The sequence below is a fragment of the Magnolia sinica genome, chromosome 9 (assembly GCF_029962835.1).
Source record: "Magnolia sinica isolate HGM2019 chromosome 9, MsV1, whole genome shotgun sequence".
Classification (NCBI taxonomy): Eukaryota; Viridiplantae; Streptophyta; class Magnoliopsida; order Magnoliales; family Magnoliaceae; genus Magnolia; species Magnolia sinica.
The window spans coordinates 82,497,844-82,515,240 of record NC_080581.1 but is presented as its reverse complement, the minus strand read 5'-3'; the positions used below and the strand labels follow the sequence as shown (position 1 = coordinate 82,515,240).

Sequence of the window (17,397 nt, the reverse complement as noted above, 5' to 3'; positions counted from 1 at the left end):
GCCTATAAAAGAAGACGTGAGAGAGAGAAGAGGCATTCAACCTACGGGTGGGAAGTTTGGAAGAGAGAGAGAGAGAGAGAGAGAGAGAGAGAGAGAGAGAGAGAGGAGAATAGCTTGTTTTTAATGCTTTTCTGTTGATTTTTGAGAGATCTAGTCCGATCATGTTGGGCTAAACCTGTTAGATAGGGCTAAGAGGTGAAGCTTGTGGTGTGATGGGAGTGAATCTATAGCCTTGATTCATGTTATGAACTGATGTTGATTGTAGTTTGATTAATAGGAATATTTACAGTTTTTAATGATTTGTTGTGACTTACATTACAATAGATCCACGATGGTTTTAATTATTCCCTTTCCATTATTTTGATTGTGATGTTAGGAAGCCCAGTTGTTCACCATTGCCCCTTGGACATGGTTGGATGATGAAATCCTTTTTAACATTCATACATCTTTCTGACTGGTTGTGGATTGGTCTAATTCTGTTGTTTGCTTTGTCTCATGGGCATGGTTTTGTGATGGAATCAACTCTAATTCTCATACTTTTCATCTCTTTGAAAACTAGATCAAAGGAAGTTCAGATTGAGCTTTAGTGATGTATCTTCCAACTGGATGAAGATGGGACTCGAAATCCAGTTGAGTTCATAAATCTTCCAACTGGATGAAAATGGTCGCCCTATGCACGCTTTCGCCATTTTCACGCCTCTTTCACTCCTCCCTCCATCTCCTCGCTTTCTCTTGCAGACTCGAGCATGAGCCTTTTACTTCACTATTTTCGGCGCTCTTGGACTTCTTTCGGTGAGGTCCTTCTTCCTTCCTTTCTTTTCTTTCAATAATATTAGGCCCCGCAAGCCTTAGGGAGGGAGAATACAGCAGTGAGGGTGAAGCGAGCGGCTTTTGGGAGGCTTTGGAATCACCCTCATTGTTGGCGGAGGTTGCTGGAGAGGCAGACATCCTGTTTCGTCATTCACAGAGAGTACTGGACCCTTCAGCAGAGAGGTCAGCAACGTCAGTGAGGGCGTTGGACTCACCTCCCAAGCATGTGGGCGTTAAAGGCTCCTCTGATCGCTTCGACCCTGAGGAGGGTGGTGAGGAGGAAGTTGGTGCCGAAGGGCGGGTCAAAGGGCCCATGCCTTCTATTATGACAGCGAAGGAGCTATCCAAAATTTGGGCCGGATATCATATTCTAGACTCGGTCATTTTGATCCTCCCTCGATTAGGAGAGCTACCCGACCAGCCTCCTCCTGGGGCAGTTGTGATTTTCCATGTCGCACTACAATGCGGTCTCCGATTGCTGCTTCATAAGATTGCTCGGGACCTACTAGGTAGTCTAGGCATAGCCCTAGGACAGGTTGTGCCGAACGGGTGGAGAGAATTGTTCGGTTACGTGGTGCTCTGGGCCAAGATGCAGTAGCCCGAGCTAAGTGTGAATGAGTTTCTTCACTTGTACCAAGTGCGGGCATACACTCAGCATCCCGGCTGGTTTTTTCTGCTATTGGCAGAATATCGGTGGGCCTTTAATAATTGACCCTCCTTCATCGAACAAGCACTAGAGGGACAGGTGGTTTTGGGCCCTCGGTCGATGGGAGTCGGCAGAAACAGGGCTTATCCGCCTCTTCGTCCCTCGAACTTTCTGGTAGGGTTGACGTTGAGCTTATTGCGTTTACTCAGTCGAATTTCCATTGAATTACTGATGCGTCTTCTTTCTTCCTTTCAGTGATACCTAAGCATCCTCCGGAGCTTGACTCGGGATCTCTGACTCGGATTTAGAGTTTCCGAGCCTTGAGTCCGGAAAAGAGATCTTGTAAGAGGCTTCTTCAACCGGAGCTTCTTTTTGAGTTAGGCCTTGACTCCGTTGTGACTGGTGAGAGATTTAGGGTTTTCTTATTTTTCTTTTTTGGTTGTACATCCGATTACACTAATGTTTGTCCTTTGAACGCAGACATGTCTGAGGCTCGGTCCACTCTTCGCCCTCTGTCTCAGGTTCGACCTCCACCTCGCTTTGGCTCCCGAGCCTCAAAGAGGCATAAGACGGTCTCGAACGGCTTGGCGAGGACCGCCCCTCTTACTCCCCTGACTGTTATCAAGGTCGAGGAAGGTACGGAGGTGGCGGAGGCGACGGCAGGTGCAGCGAAGGAGGTGGCAGCAACGACCTCTGAATAGCCTCGAGAGGCTCCCGAGCTAGAGCTGGCCGAGGCCCTTGTTGTCCCGAGGGCCAAGGAGAGGGGACTGCTCAGGGAGGGAGTAGCTGAGGAAGAGAGGATGGTCTTCCGTCAGAAGGTTGAAGAGATCCTTCTGTGGGCAAGCTGACAAATGTTTGCGAGAGAGTTCTTCGGCCTTCTAGGGTCGCCCTCCGTGGAAGACACGCTCGGTAGGGTCGGGACACTATTGCTTGATGTAACAGTGTGACTCCCCTTACTCGTCTTACTTCAGACTCTCCTGTATTTTTTTTAAAAAGCTTTTCTTCTTTTGCTATTCGCCCCTTGCATGCTGAAGGCCTGTGCCAAGGTATCTGCTGTGACCAAGCGTGCTGGAGAGGCGGAAGCTCGGCTGTCGGATGCTGAGACTCGGCGGTCAGAAGTGGAGGCTCGACAATCATTTGCAGAGTCTCAGGTTGTCATTGTAGAGGGCCAGCTCAAAAAGGCAAAGGCTGCTCTTGAGAAGGTCATGGCGGAAAGGGACCGTGTGGCCTCGCGATTGGAAGAGGCCAGGGTGACCTTCGAGCAGGCCACCATGGAGCGTGCCTCGGCTTGTAAGAGGCTTCAGGAGCTTGCGGCGGGGACCAAGGCCGCTCTCAGGACCGCGAAGGTTGATGCGGTGGAAGAGTATTTCTCATCTTTAGCCTATGAGGAGGAGTGAGTCCTTGTTTATCGAGAGGGCTACGTAGAGTGCGTCAAGGTGATGAAAGAAGCCTTCCCCCATCTACATTTGTCCGACTTCGATGAGGGCGAGTCGAGGTCTAGTCGTGGGGCCGAGGCAGATCCCGAGGCATACACTTATGACGCCTCTACTATTGCTCCTGATGTGGCTCCATCAGCTCCTGATGTAGCTCCATCAACATCTTCTGGGTTAGCTCCTGGTGCGGCGGGTGAGGTCAAGCCTTGAAGTTAGTGTGATGGAACAAAATTCCTTTCTACTCCCCACATTTGCTTCAGGTACTTCAAGCAAACCAAGCTTCGGGGCCGAGCATGTCAAAAGTGGTGAGCATCGTCCTTTACTGATGTTCGAGCATTGAGCATTTATCAATTTGTCAATACGATACAATTATAAATACTGAACCGATAATGTAACACTTTATTGATCAATGAATAGATATTTTTTGCTATTTATTTGCGCATTCTACATTCTTTCCATGATTCTTCTAAGTGTTAATGAGTCGAGTGTGGGTTGCTCCTCGACCAAGCTAGGGATAGTATATTTTGAGATGCTCGGCATTCCAAGGATGGGGCAAGAGCTTCCTGTTAGGTCTTCTAGTTGGTAGGTACTTAGCTGGACAATATTTGCAATTATGTAAGGGCCCTCCCAATTGGGCCCCAGTGTTCTCGCATCACTTTCCTTGGTATTTTGAAAAGTTTTTCGTAGGACTAAGTCCCCTGCTCGGAATCGCCTGACTTTGACTCGATTGTTGTAGGATCAGGATATCATCTGTTGATAGGCGGCTGTTCAGAGACGAGCCAACTCCCTGATTTCGTCAAGGAGGTCGAGGTTGAGAGTCAGCAGCTCCTCGTTGTCTCGCTCATTGAACGAACTTACTCGGGCAGTAGGTAGGCCGATCTCCACAGGGACAATTACTTTCGAGCCATAAGCCAGAGAGAATGGAGTTTCTCCTGTTGCGGTTTGAGTCGTAGTTCGGTAGGCCCAAAGAATTTTAGGAAGCTCTTCAGCCCATGCCCCTTTGGCTCGGTCTAGCTTGGTCTGAAGGTACTGCTTTATAACTTATTAATGGCTTCAACCTATCCGTTCGTCTGTGGATGACGCGGAGACGAGTAAACGTTCCTAATTCCAAGGTTCTGACACATTTTCTGGTACTTCTTATTTTTGAACTGTCTCTCGTTATCGGAAATAATGGTCTGAGGTATTCCAAATCGACAGACGATGTTTTTCCAGACGAAGTCTGTGATTTTCTGCTCGGTTATCTTGGCCGGGGCTCAGCTTCGGCCTACTTGGTGAAATAATCCATGACAACAATGACGAATTTAGTCTGACCCTTCCTTAAAAGGGAATGGTCCGATGATGTCGATTCCCCATTGGGCAAAAGGCCAAAGACCAGCCATTAGTGTCAGTTCTTCAGGTGGCTATTGAGGGATAGTGAAAAACTTCTAGCATTTATCACAACTCTGAACGAGCTTCCGAGCATCCTACTGAATGGTCAGTCAGTAAGAGCCTTGCCGAATAACCTCGTGAGCCAGGGATCGGCCTCCCGAGTGATTACTGCAAATGCCTTCATGAATTTCACGCAGGGCATAGTCAGCTTCACTCGGCCTTAAGCATCGCAGGAGGGGTGCGTAGTATCCTTTCTTATACAGCACTTCGTTAAGCATGGTGTAGCATGCTGCGCGGTTCTTCAGTCATTGAGCTTAGGCTCTATCTTCAGGGAGTACGCCAGTCTCAAGGTATTTGATGATCGGATCGACCCAAAATGGCTCAAAATTGTTGGGGAGTAAGGCCGAGGGATCGGTTTCCTCGACGCTTGGCTCGGCCACGAATTTAATGGGAACAGACCTAGGGATGTCGTCTTCGTCGGTTGAGGCGAGCTTCGCTAGGAGGTCAGCTTTGGCGTTCTCGGCCATCGGGATTCGGGTAACAGAACATTGGTGGAATCTGGCGATCAGCTTTTTTCCTTTCGCCAGATAGGCTTTTAACCTCTCCTTCTTAGCCTGATATATATCGGCTATCTAGTTGACGACTAGTTGGGAGTCACTGTACATGTTTAAATGAGTGACTCCTAAGCTAGCTGCTAGTTGGAGTCCTGGAGTAGAGCTTCGTATTCTGCTGTATTATTGGAGGCTTGAAATCTAAGTCTCAAGGCATATTGTATAACCATGTAATTGGGAGTCTTCAAAACTACCCCTACCCCGCTTGCCTTAGAATTGGATGAGCCATCCACGTAGAGAGAACAGATGGGATGGGTGGGCGGGGATTGATCAGACGATGTCCCTGGGTCAGTAGAAGAGATTTCTGTTTGCACTATGACTTCGACGATGAAGTCTGCCATGACTTGTCCCTTAATTACTACCCTAGGTTTGTAATGGATGTCGAATTCACTGAGTTCGATCGCCCATTTTGTGAGTTGTCCTGAAGCCTCCGATTTCTATAGTACTTGGCGGAGAGGCTGGTCGGTAATAACGATGATCGAATAAGCTTGAAAGTATGGCCGTAGGCGTTGGGATGATATGACTAGTGCTAAGGCCACTTTTCTAGGGTCGGATATCTTATCTCTGCCAGGATGAGGGCCTTGCTAATGTAGTAAACAGAAAACTGTCTGCCTTCATGTTCGTGGATCAGGGCCGAGCTTACGGCTGCGTCGGATACTGCCAGATAAATCAACAGAGGCTCGCCTGACTCGGGCTTAGAAAGCAATGGTGGCGATTCTAAATACTCTTTAACTTGCTAAAGGGCGATCTCGCATTCCTCTATCCAATCGACAATTTGCCAACTCTTCAATTGTTTGAAGAAGGGGAGACATTTGTCGATAGCTTGGGATACGAAGCGATTTAGGGCCGCTATCCTTCCAGTCAACCGTTGAATATCTTTGATTGTCTATGGGGATTCCATGTCGAGCAAAGCCTTGATTTTCTCTAGATTAGCTTCGATTCCCCGTTGGCTGACCAAGAACCCAAGGAATTTGCCCGAGCCTACGCCAAATGCATATTTGCTCGGGTTGAGCTTCATTTTATATTTTTGGAGGATGAGGAACATTTTCTCTAGGTCGGCTATATGGTCGGTCGCCTTAATGCTCTTAACGTGTATGTCATCGATATAGACTTCCATTGTTTGTCCTATCAGTCGGGCGAACATTTTGTTAACCAACCTTTGATAGGTCGCTCCAGCATTTTTCAATTCAAACGACATCACTTGGTAATAATAAAGACCTTTTTCAGTAACAAAGGTAGTTTTCTATTTATCAGACTGATGCATTACAATTTGATTATAACCAGAGTAAGTATCCATAAAACTAAGTAACTCATGCCACGCGGTACTATCAACCAACTGATCGATCCAGGAAGGGGAAAACTATCTTTAGGGCAGGCTTTGTTTAAGTTGGTATAGTCAATACAGACTCGCCACTTCTCATTAGCCTTCTTGACCAACACAACGTTGGCTACCCACTCGGGGTAGTATATTTCTTCAATGAAATTAGCTTGGAGGAGTTTTCTAACCTTTTCCTTGATTACAGCGTACTTCTTGGGGCTGAGTGCACGCCATTTCTAACGGATCGACTTATAAGTTGGGTTAATATTAAGGCGATGAGTCATGAATGAAGGGTCAATGCCTGACATGTCTTCATGAGTCCATGCAAAGATGTCAACGTATCGATGGAGCAAGGCTACCAGCTTCTCCTTTAACGGCATTGCCAGGGATGAGCCAATCCGGATGATCTTCGAGATGTCCGACTCTTTCAATGGCACCTGGATGAGGTCCTTCATGGGCTGGCCGTGTCGGGGAGATTCGTTGTGCAGATCCAGGGTTTCAATTGTCAAAATTTCTGCAGGTGCCTGTAGAGCAGTAGCGTAGCATCGTCGAGTGTCATGTTGATCTCCTCTTATGATCCTGACATCGCTCTCGCTCGAAAACTTCATAGAAAGGTGATAGGTTGAAACGATGGCTCGGAGGAAGCAGAGGGAAGGTCGACCAGGATCGCATTATAGACCAAAGATTGATCGACTATCAGAAAGTTGACCATGACAGTAGCTTGATTCGGCGTATCCCCAGTAGTAAGTGCGAGCTGAATCGCTCATTCGGGAAGAATCTGTTCGCCCGAGAATCCGATCAACTCACAGGTCTTAAAGCCAAACGTTCGACACCCATCTTGTCGAATGCCTATATAAACAGTACATTTGCAGATGAGCCTATGTTGACGAGGACTCTGAAGACTCGGCGGTTGGCGATAGTGACAGTAATGACCAGAGCATCGTCATGCGGGTGATGAATGCCCCTTGCATCGGCTTCGATGAATGCTATACTGTATTTTTTTGAGTTTTCTCTCCTTTGTAGGCCAAGCTAGAACCATAATTTTAGACTCAGGACAACCAACATTTCTCGCGTCGTTTTTACGAGCGTTATTTGAGTCGCCTCCACCCAGATGGCCACTGATAATAGTTCGGATATCCTCAGTAGGTAGGTTATCATTCGGGCGTTCTTTCGAGGTTCTGGCTTCTAGGTTGACGTGTTCGCTGAGGTGGCCCTCTCCGATAAGCCTCTCAATTTCCTGCTTTAGATTATAGCAGTCACTTGTGTTATGTCTATGATCGCGATGGAAATGGTAGTACTTACTCTTACTTCATTGGTGTGGATTACTTCAGAGTTTGTCTGGCCAGTTAACGAATCTTCGCCCTTGATTTCCATCAGGACTTGCCATTGTGGTTTGTTGAGCAGAGTGTACGTTGAAAACTTATGGTCGGGCCGCTTGCTCGTTCTGCGATCGTCGCGAGATCGGTCATCTTTTCACTTTTTATCACCGGTCGAGTTAACTTCTTTTTTGGCTGGCTCTTTGGCCGAGGTTTTTGCATTTTGAGCAGCCTCGCCCAGGATTCGGGTATCTTCGGCGTCTTCATACTTCTCCGACCAGGCCATAAATTCAGCCAGAGTAGTGGGCGGGTTCTTTTCTAGGGATGTAAGAAACGACCTATCTCTAACTCCTTGCATGATAGAATTGAGGGCTGTCTCGTCCAAATGCTTCCGGACTTGGAGTGATTCGAAATTGATGCGCTTGATATAATCCTTAAGTAACTCTCTCTCTTTTTGGATTATATTATTTAAGTGCGGGCATGACTTCAACTTTTTCTTCCCTCTGATGAAATTAGTGAGGAATGCGTCGCTGAGCTCGGTGAACGAGCTGATGGACTTTGGTTTCAATTGTTTGAACCAAAGCCGAGCCACATCGGCCACGTGAGAGAGAAGGTGTTGAGGGTCAAATATTGCATATCAGACCCAGTTGTTGCATAGAATTACACACATGATACCACTTAATGGCCTGATTAATCGTGTTTGTAATGCAGAGTGTATGTACGAGCCTTGACCGAAAAGGGTGCTTAAAGCATGGACTTAACGCTCTAATGACACCAAAGCATGGGACGGACTCCAGAGACCCAAGATCGACAGAATCACACGTCAGAGATCAGAGAAAGTCCAGCCACTCATCTTAAACAGGCAAAAGACGTCCAGAATACAAGATCATAGGGTTCCCACCATCTGATCAAGTCGAAACTTCATACGTAGCCTGAGGACCATGAATTAACCGTACACATCAAATTTCAACCCTCAGATCCCAATAAAAGTGGCTCAACGGACAGATCAGCCCACAAATTATCAATATGGGGCCCGCCTGATATCTTGAAATACTTCAAGTTTGGTGTCAACCGTTTAAATTAAATGGCAACCAGGTTGGTCGGAGCTGATCTCTCATATACATTAGCGTGGGACCCACATGTGCATTGCACATGTACGGCATGGGTGCACTAGCCGTGCACGGCAACACGTTTAACCAAGCTCTCCCTCTCCGATTCGAATCATTCCAGCAGAAGAAAACAGGGATCGCGGTTCTCTGTAGTGGGCCGCAATCACGACTCTAAGGACCAATCTAGACCGTTCATTAGACCAAATAGGTCCATATTACCAAGGCCTAGGTGGAAGAATTTCAAAGTACCAGCGACAATGGCGTCTCAAACATTTTAACGCAGGATGAACGGTGGTAAGATTGATCAAGTGGGTCGCACCAACGGACGGCAGAAACCGTTCTTTCCCAACCGAAATTTCGGGAGAAAACCGATGGACGGCGTGGATTTTTCCATCACTGTCAGTATTGAGCCCTCCAACGTCACAGTGAGAGCCTTTCGCAGGCCCTGTTTTAGCGCCGGACATTGCCCGATTTTTGCGGGCCGTTAGATGATCTGAACGGTGATCGGATGGGTAATCCAGACCGTCCATCTTGTAGGGACAGAAAATCTGACCAAGATAGGGAGGATTGCTTGCTGATCAGCAAGGAAAGTGGGCGATTTTCTGCACGCCTTCTTGGCTGTGTAAAGAAGTTGAAGTTGGATCCGACTCCAACACGGCATGTCCTCTTGGGCGTGAGAACAGTCAGCCGGCTGTATCAGCCTATATGAAGGAGAGAGAAGAGACGGAGGAAAAAAAAAAGAAGGGAGGAACGTGAGAGAGAAAGTCAGGCAGCGGGAGGAGGAAAGAAAAGAAAAAAAAGAAAAGAAAAGAAGAAAGAGTTGCTGGCAGCAGGTGGAAAGAAGACAAATCTGAGGTGAAGCAGCAGAAGAGGACGTGGAGCACATGAGCTGAGAGAGAGAGATTTGGTTCTTCCTCTATTCTTTCTCTTTTTATTTTAAATCCAGCTGCATCATGCCTATGTGTGGCTAAACCTCTTAGCTAGGGCTAAGAGGTGAAGCCTGTAGCGAGATGGGAGATTCTATTCTATGCTTTTAATGTAAATTCATGGACTGAATTTGGTTTTTAGGAATATGGAAGGAATGTCTTTAGTCTTTAATGGTCTGTTGTGACTGAAATTACAACGGGTCTGCAATAGCTTTGAATATTTTCTTTTTCCCTTTTTTTTATGTTATAAAGTCAGGAAGCCCTGTTGTTCATCATTGTTCCATGGGCATGGTCGAATGGCGGTATCCTTCCTAACTTTTATGCATTGATGATTGGTTGGTAATTAGTTTAATTCTGTTGTTTGCTCTGTCTCCTGGGCATGGTTTGATGATGGAATCCATTCTAATTCATATACCTTTCATCTCTTGAAAACCAGATCAAGTAAGTTCAGTTTGAATTCCATAATCCTTAATGCAGGCATAAGATCTCCCTGATCTCTACAAGTGGATCCTCTGAATCCCTAGTTTCCTTCCTCTGAATTCCTTAAGTTTTAGATAATTATTCCACAATTATTCCTTAAATTCTATTTGATTTAGATTGCATCTTAGGATAGTTCTAGTTCTACTTGGTTTCAGATAACGTACAGGTATCAGTCCCTGTGGATTCGACCTCGGTCTTATCGAGTTTATTACTACATCATAACCCTATACTTGGGGAGTGAACAAGTTTTTGGCGCCGTTGCCGGGGACTGACGGTTACGATTCTCTGAAATTAATTGGTTTTAGGATTAGTTTAAGATTAAGATTTTACTAACCTTAGTTTTATTTATTTCTATTTGAGTTCAAAACTAACTTGTTTCCTGTTTTATAGGATTTTGACATAAGTTTCTCAATTGGTAATTCCTTCCTAATCTCTCTACTTTTTCCTATTTTTAGAATTAGGGTTTAAATTTTAGAAATTTTCTAGTATTCACCCTTCTGTAGGAAATAGTTTATTTTTAGAAATTAGGTTATTTCTTTCCCTTTTTAGAAATTAACTTTCTATTTCTTATTTTAGTAACTTTCTAATTTTAACTCTTTTAAAATCTAATTTGTTTCCTAATTTATTTTTAGAATTTTTGTTTAGAAACTAACCTTTTTATTTTGTAGGCCTTTAAGATAGAAATCTCTAATTCGGTACACTCCTTCTCTACTTTCTATTTTTCAGTTCTCCTTTAGTAATTTACTTTCTAGTTTAGGACTTTCATAATTTATTTTAAAAGTTTCCACTTTCTTTTAGAAATCAGTTTACTGCTACCTTTCTTTTAAAAGGATTGTTCCTCTTCTTTTAGAATCTAACTTATTTTGTTTTTATTTTGCAGGTCCTTAACTTAGGAGCTTCAATTTGGTAATTCCTTTCCAACTCTCCCTCTCTTTCTTTTTAGACTTTCTTTTCCTTTCTTAGGATTAGGCTTTGAATTTGATTGAGGGCTGCGAGTGTTTCATGCCCAAGTGGGCCCGTGACAACACTCGACGTCTCTTGACTGAAGGAGGATTGGTTGAGGGGTTGACTATCCATCGCAGGCCTAGACACCACTCGAAATCCCCTGAGTTAAGTGAAGTTATGGCTGAAGACCAACCTCCTCTACTCCCACCCAGGGTGGAGGATACCCAAGATGAGAATGAAAATGAGGTGCAACAGGCACCCCCGCCTCGTACTTTACGAGATTATCTACAATCGGCAGGAGTGAGTATGCCCTCATGCATGATTTTTTCTGAAAACATAGGACAAATGGACATCAAGCCGGGAGTTATCCAACTCCTTCCCAAATTCCATGGACTTGAATCAGAGAGTCCATATTTACATTTGAAAGAGTTCGATGAGATTATAGCTACATTATGTTTTCCTAATATATCTGAGGATACAATTAGGCTGAAACTCTTTCCTTTTTCCTTAAAAGAGAAAGCTAAGACGTGGTTACATTAACTGCGTCCTAGATCCATTGGCACATGGAATGACATGCAGAGGGAATTCATAAAAAAATTCTTCCCACATCATAAAACGATTACCCTCAGAAAAGCAATCATGAACTTTGCCCAAAAAGAAGATGAAACATTCTTCCAATGTTGGGAAAGGTTCAAAGATTTGGTCAGTTCATGCCCACAACATGGATTTGAAATGTGGCGCATTACAAATTTTTTCTATGATGGACTGACATCTTCCATGTGCCAAATGGTCGAGACGATGTGTAATGGAGAGTTCATTAATAAAGATGTCGACGAGGTATGGGACTACCTCGACAGTTTGGCTGAAAAAATACAATCTTGGGACTATTACCCAAAGTCGAACACCACGTCAAGGCCGACTCAATTAAAGGAGAAAGGTGGATTATATCTCTTGAAAGAAGAGGATGATCTCAAGTGTAAAGTGACTACGCTCATAAGGAAAGTTGAGGCCATGGAAGGAAAGAAGGATAAGGTCAATGAAATTATTTGCGGCATCTGTGATTGCAACATTCACACAACTGAAAACTGTCCTACAATACTTGCCTTTCGAGGTGTATTGAATGAACAAGCCAATGCCGTAAACAACTATCAAAGACCTTTTACTGGACCTAACTCCAATACATACAATCCTGGCTGGAAAAATCATCCAAACTTTAGTTGGAGGAATGGACAGACGGCTACTCCTCCAGGTTTCTTCAATCAAAATCCAAATCAAGTGAAACCTCAAGAGGAACCGGTTCAAAATCCCATACAAGAGCTGGCTCAGGCAATGCGGGGAATTACAGATTTTATGCAAAAGATAGATTCTCGTATGACGGTTATAGAAAAGGGGATGCTTCCTACACAACCTCTCCCCAATCCTAAACCGTAGTACGAGATTAATGATCCCAGCTCTTCAAATCAGATGGGGCATGCTAAATCCATCACCACTCTTAGGAGTGGGAAGATCATTGATAAAACTCTTCAGGTTAGGCCCGAAAAGCCTCAAGAACCAGAAGAGGACAACAATGATGGATCCAGTGATGCCCCACAAAAAGTAGAACCGGAACTTCTAGAGAAGCCAGTTGCTCCATTCCCCCAACGGTTGGTTTCACCAAAACCTCTCTCTAACTCTCAGGATATCCTAGAGGTGTTGAAACAAGTGAAAGTCAACATTCCTCTACTTGATGTCGTTAAACAGATACCTTCATATGCCAAATTTCTGAAAGACTTATGCACGACCAAACGACGAAAAATTATTCAAAAGAAAATCTTCTTGACTGAGAAAGTGAGTGCCATCCTGAAGCAAGACGTGCCGCAGAAATTCAAGGATCCCGGTAGCCCAACCATATCATGTGTAATCGGGAACCGCCGAATTGATCACGCACTTCTTGACTTAGGAGCGAGCGTCAATCTGATTCCCTACTCGGTATACAAACAGTTAGGTTTGGGTGAATTAAAACCCACCCTAACCACACTACAACTTGCTGATCGCTCTGTTCGTGTACCAAGAGGGATAATTGAGGATGTGTTAGTCCAGGTCGATAGATTTTACTACCCTGTAGATTTTATCATCCTGGACACCGAACCCATCAATAACATGAGCACTCAGATTCCCGTCATTCTTGGTCGCCCATTCCTTGTCATGTCAAATGCAATTATCAATTGCAGGAATGGTGTCATGACTATGTCTTTTGGAAATTTGACATTGGAGTCAAACATTTTTTTTCAATAACGGCAGCAACTGAGAGGATGATGACGATTTTCATGACATTAACATGATTGACTCTTTCGTGGAAGATACGACACCTCTGACCTTATCCTCCGACCATCTGGAGACGTGCCTGGCCCACTCCCATGATTTTGATGATTACATGATTAGGGAGACGTGCGCCTTGCTTGATACTGCACCGGTACTTGAAGTTAACCAGTGGAGGCCACAATTTGAAGAATTACCACAAACCGATGTAGTGCCTCTACCGTCTAACCTCAAGCCGCCGAAGCTTGACCTAAAACCTTTACCCTCTGATATGAAATATGCCTATTTAGGTCAAGATGAGATATACCCGGTGGTGATCTCTGCCCACCTGGAGAAAGAATAGGAGAGTATGCTCATATCTACTCTCATTGAGCATAAAGGAGCCCTGGGATGGACGATAGCGGACCTCAAGGGAATCGATCCCTCGATTTGTACTCACCACATATATCTTAAGGATAATGCAAAAATCGCTCGGCAACCACAACATAGACTAAATCCAAACATGAAAGAAGTGGTTAAGGCCGAGGTTCTTAAACTATTGGATGTGGGTATTATATACCCTATATCTGATAGTCAATGGGTGAGCCCAACTCAAGTGGTCCCTAAGAAGTCCGGAATCACCATCGTAGCCAATGCTAATAATGAACTCGTGCCAACTAGAGTCACTACTGGTTGGAGAATGTGCATTGACTACAGGAAGTTGAATACCGTCACGAGGAAAGACCACTTTCCTTTACCATTCATTAATTAGATCCTGGAAAGGTTAGCTGGTCATTCCTATTACAGTTTCCTTGACGGGTATTCGGGCTACAACCAGATAGAGATAGCCCCTGAAGACCTGGAAAAGACCACATTTACATGTCCCTATGGCACCTTTGCCTATCGAAGGATGCCATTCGGGCTATGTAATGCCCCTGCCACCTTTCAGCGATGTATGCTTAGTATCTTTTCTGATATGGTGAGGCAATATCTAGAGGTCTTTATGGATGATTTCTCTGTTTACGGTCCATCTTTCAGCAAGTGCTTGGAAAGTCTTAAATGTGTGCTGAAAAGATGTGAAGAAAAGAACTTGGTACTTAATTGGGAGAAGTGCCATTTCATGGTTCAGAAGGGAATTGTCCTTGGGCATATCATCTCGTCTAAAGGAATCAAGGTAGATAAGGCAAAAATTGATCTTATCTCTAACCTACCTCCACCCAAGAACATCAGAGACGTGCGATCCTTCTTAGGACACACCAGGATTTTACAGGCGATTCATAAAGGACTTTAGTCTCCTCTCTCGTCCTTTATGCACTCTTCTTCAAAAGGATGCTCCGTATGAGTGGACTGAGCAATGCCAGGAAGCTTTCACCAAGCTTAAGGGCACGTTAACCACTGCACCTATCATGCAGCCACCCGACTGGAGCCTTCCTTTTGAGCTTATGTGCGACGCTTCTGATTATGCTCTTGCGGCAGTCCTAGGCCAGAGAAAAGATAAGAGGCCCTACGTCATTCATTACGCAAGTAGAACTTTAAATTCTGCCCAGGTGAACTACTCGACTACGGAAAAGGAACTCTTAGCTGTAGTGTTCGCCTTGGACAAATTTAGGTCCTACTTGATCAGATCCAAGATCATTATCTACACAGATCATGCGGCACTTAAGTATCTTTTCTCTAAGAATGATTTTAAGCCCCGTTTGATACGATGGATCCTTCTACTCCAAGAATTTGATTTGGAAATTAAAGATAAAAAGGGAGTAGAGAACGTAGTGGCCGATCACCTTTCTCGCCTTAATGCCTCTGAGTCCCTTGAGACGACTCATATCAATGACATGTTCCCTGATGAACAACTGTTCAGAGTCTCCCATTCACCTTGGTTCGCTGATATTGCTAATTATCTTGCTACAGGTGCCATACCGACACAGTGGACTGCGCAAGATAAGAAGAAATTTTTCACCGAGGTGCGCAACTTTTTTTGGGATGATCCTTACTTATTTAAATATTGCCCAGACCAAATCCTAAGGAGATGTGTACAAGACGATGAGCATCAGAGCATCATCTCCTTCTGTCACTCACAGGCTTATGGTAGTCACTTTTCTGCTAAAAAGACCACGGCCAAGATTCTGCAGTGTGGCTTTTACTGGCCCACTATGTTTAGGGACACTCATGAGTTTTGCAAAGCTTGTGAGCGTTGTCAGAAATTGGGGGCATTGTCCCGTCGAAATATGATGCCTTTGAATCCCATCCTTATCATTGAAGCATTTGATTGCTGGGGCATCGATTTCATGGGACCATTCCCCCAATTGTTTGGAAATCTGTATATTTTGCTCGCCGTGGATTATGTCACTAAATGGGCCGAAGCGATTCCGTGTTGAAAGAATGACCATCGCACGGTCATTAAATTCCTAAAAGAAATTATCCTTTCTCGATTCGGAACGCCTCGAGCCATCATTAGTGATGGGGGCTCACACTTTTGTAATAGACCATTCAAGAGCTTAATGAAGAAATACAGTATCTCTCATAAGGTGAGCACCCCATACCATCCACAGACAAGTGGACAAGCTGAGATTTCTAATAGGAAAATTAAACACATTTTGGAGAAAACAGTTAACCCTGATCGTAAGGATTGGTCAATCCGATTGACCGATGCCTTATGGGCATACCGTACTGCCTTTAAAACCCCTATTGGAATGTCTCCCTTTAGACTTGTCTATGGGAAAGCTTGTCACTTGCCTGTGGAGCTGGAACATAAAGCGTACTGGGCGATCAAAAATCTTAATTTCAATCTGGACAACGCTGGCTCGCTACGCAAACTTCAATTGAATGAACTTGAAGAAATCCGGAATGATGCGTACGATAATTCAAGAATTTACAAGGACAAGATGAAAGCATTTCATGACCAACACATTTTGCGAAAATCATTCACGCCTGGTCAGAAGGTCCTTTTGTACAATTCTCGATTACATCTCTTTCCGCGTAAGCTTCGATCTCGTTGGACCGGCCCTTACATTGTTGTCACTGTTTTTCCGCATGGGGCCATTGAGATAAGAGATCCCGACAATGGCAAGGAGTTTAAAGTCAATGGACATCGATTGAAACCATTTGTCGAGAAATTTGATTCAGAGGACATGTCCATGCCTCTGACTGATCCTGTTTACCAGGATTGACCTCTTAGTTGATGAAATTTATTTGGCGGACCCAGGTTATCAAGATTGATTAATTCATGGTCCATTCTTGTCTAGTTGAAGACGTTAAACTTAGCGCTCCTAGGACGCAACCCAAATTTTCATTCCATTTCACTTTTCTCATTCATTAGTTCAATGTTTGTGGGTAACATTACTGCAAACCCTCACGAGACTACAACTCGTCCACTAGGGGTAACCTAGGGGTTTAAAGGCTTGTTGCATACGCTAAATGCAATCGAGAGCACCTACGAAAGTGGTATAAGTAGGATTTTATTTTGTGTTATTTTTGTTGCCTTTTCTCTCGTGCTGACCGACGCCCATGCTGTGATCTCTTGGAAAGTGTCTCTCTATGCATCATCCAGGTACTATCTTTCCATCACTTCTCATTTACTCATTTTGTCCCATGTGCATTGCATGCTTATTTCTTTTACATTGAGGACAATGTAGATTTTAGGTTGGGGGTGGGAGATTAAGTTTCCTAATCAGTATTTTCTTAGTCTTGAGCAGAAATTGTGAAAATTTTTAAATTTTTCTAGAATTTCGTATGAATTCGAAGCGATTTTGACGGCCATCTTGGATTTAGAATTTTTTAAGATAAGTGATGTTGGAATTGATGACTCTTGGATTCAACTATTTGTTAGATTTCACAGTTAAGTTAGAACTATTAATCCATGATTAGAAGTTTTAAACATTGATTGAATCATAATTTTACATGTCACATCTCGCTTTCACATTAAGGTTTCATTCGATATTGAAGGATTAATTAGGTGATCACTAAGGTTGAAAGGAACCAACCTGAGAAATTGAAAAGATTGGGCGAATGGTTTTTCACCATAGGTTTGCTCCCTACAGGTGTAGATTTGATTCCCCATGGATGATATTTGAAAAAGAGTTGGGCGAACAGTCTTTACCATAGGTTTGCTCCCTATAGGTGAGGATCTGATCCCTCTTCTTGGCGTTACTTCTAATAAAA

The 17,397-nt window shown here is 44.2% G+C and overlaps 1 non-coding gene across 1 annotated transcript; it reads right to left on the bottom strand.

Annotated features, from left to right (window-relative positions):
- Nucleotides 1-11,583: 11,583 nt before the first annotated feature.
- On the bottom strand, nucleotides 11,584-11,690 carry LOC131257264 (small nucleolar RNA R71). The gene has a single exon (XR_009177272.1). It is a non-coding gene; the product is annotated as a small nucleolar RNA R71 (small nucleolar RNA).
- Nucleotides 11,691-17,397: the final 5,707 nt, after the last annotated feature.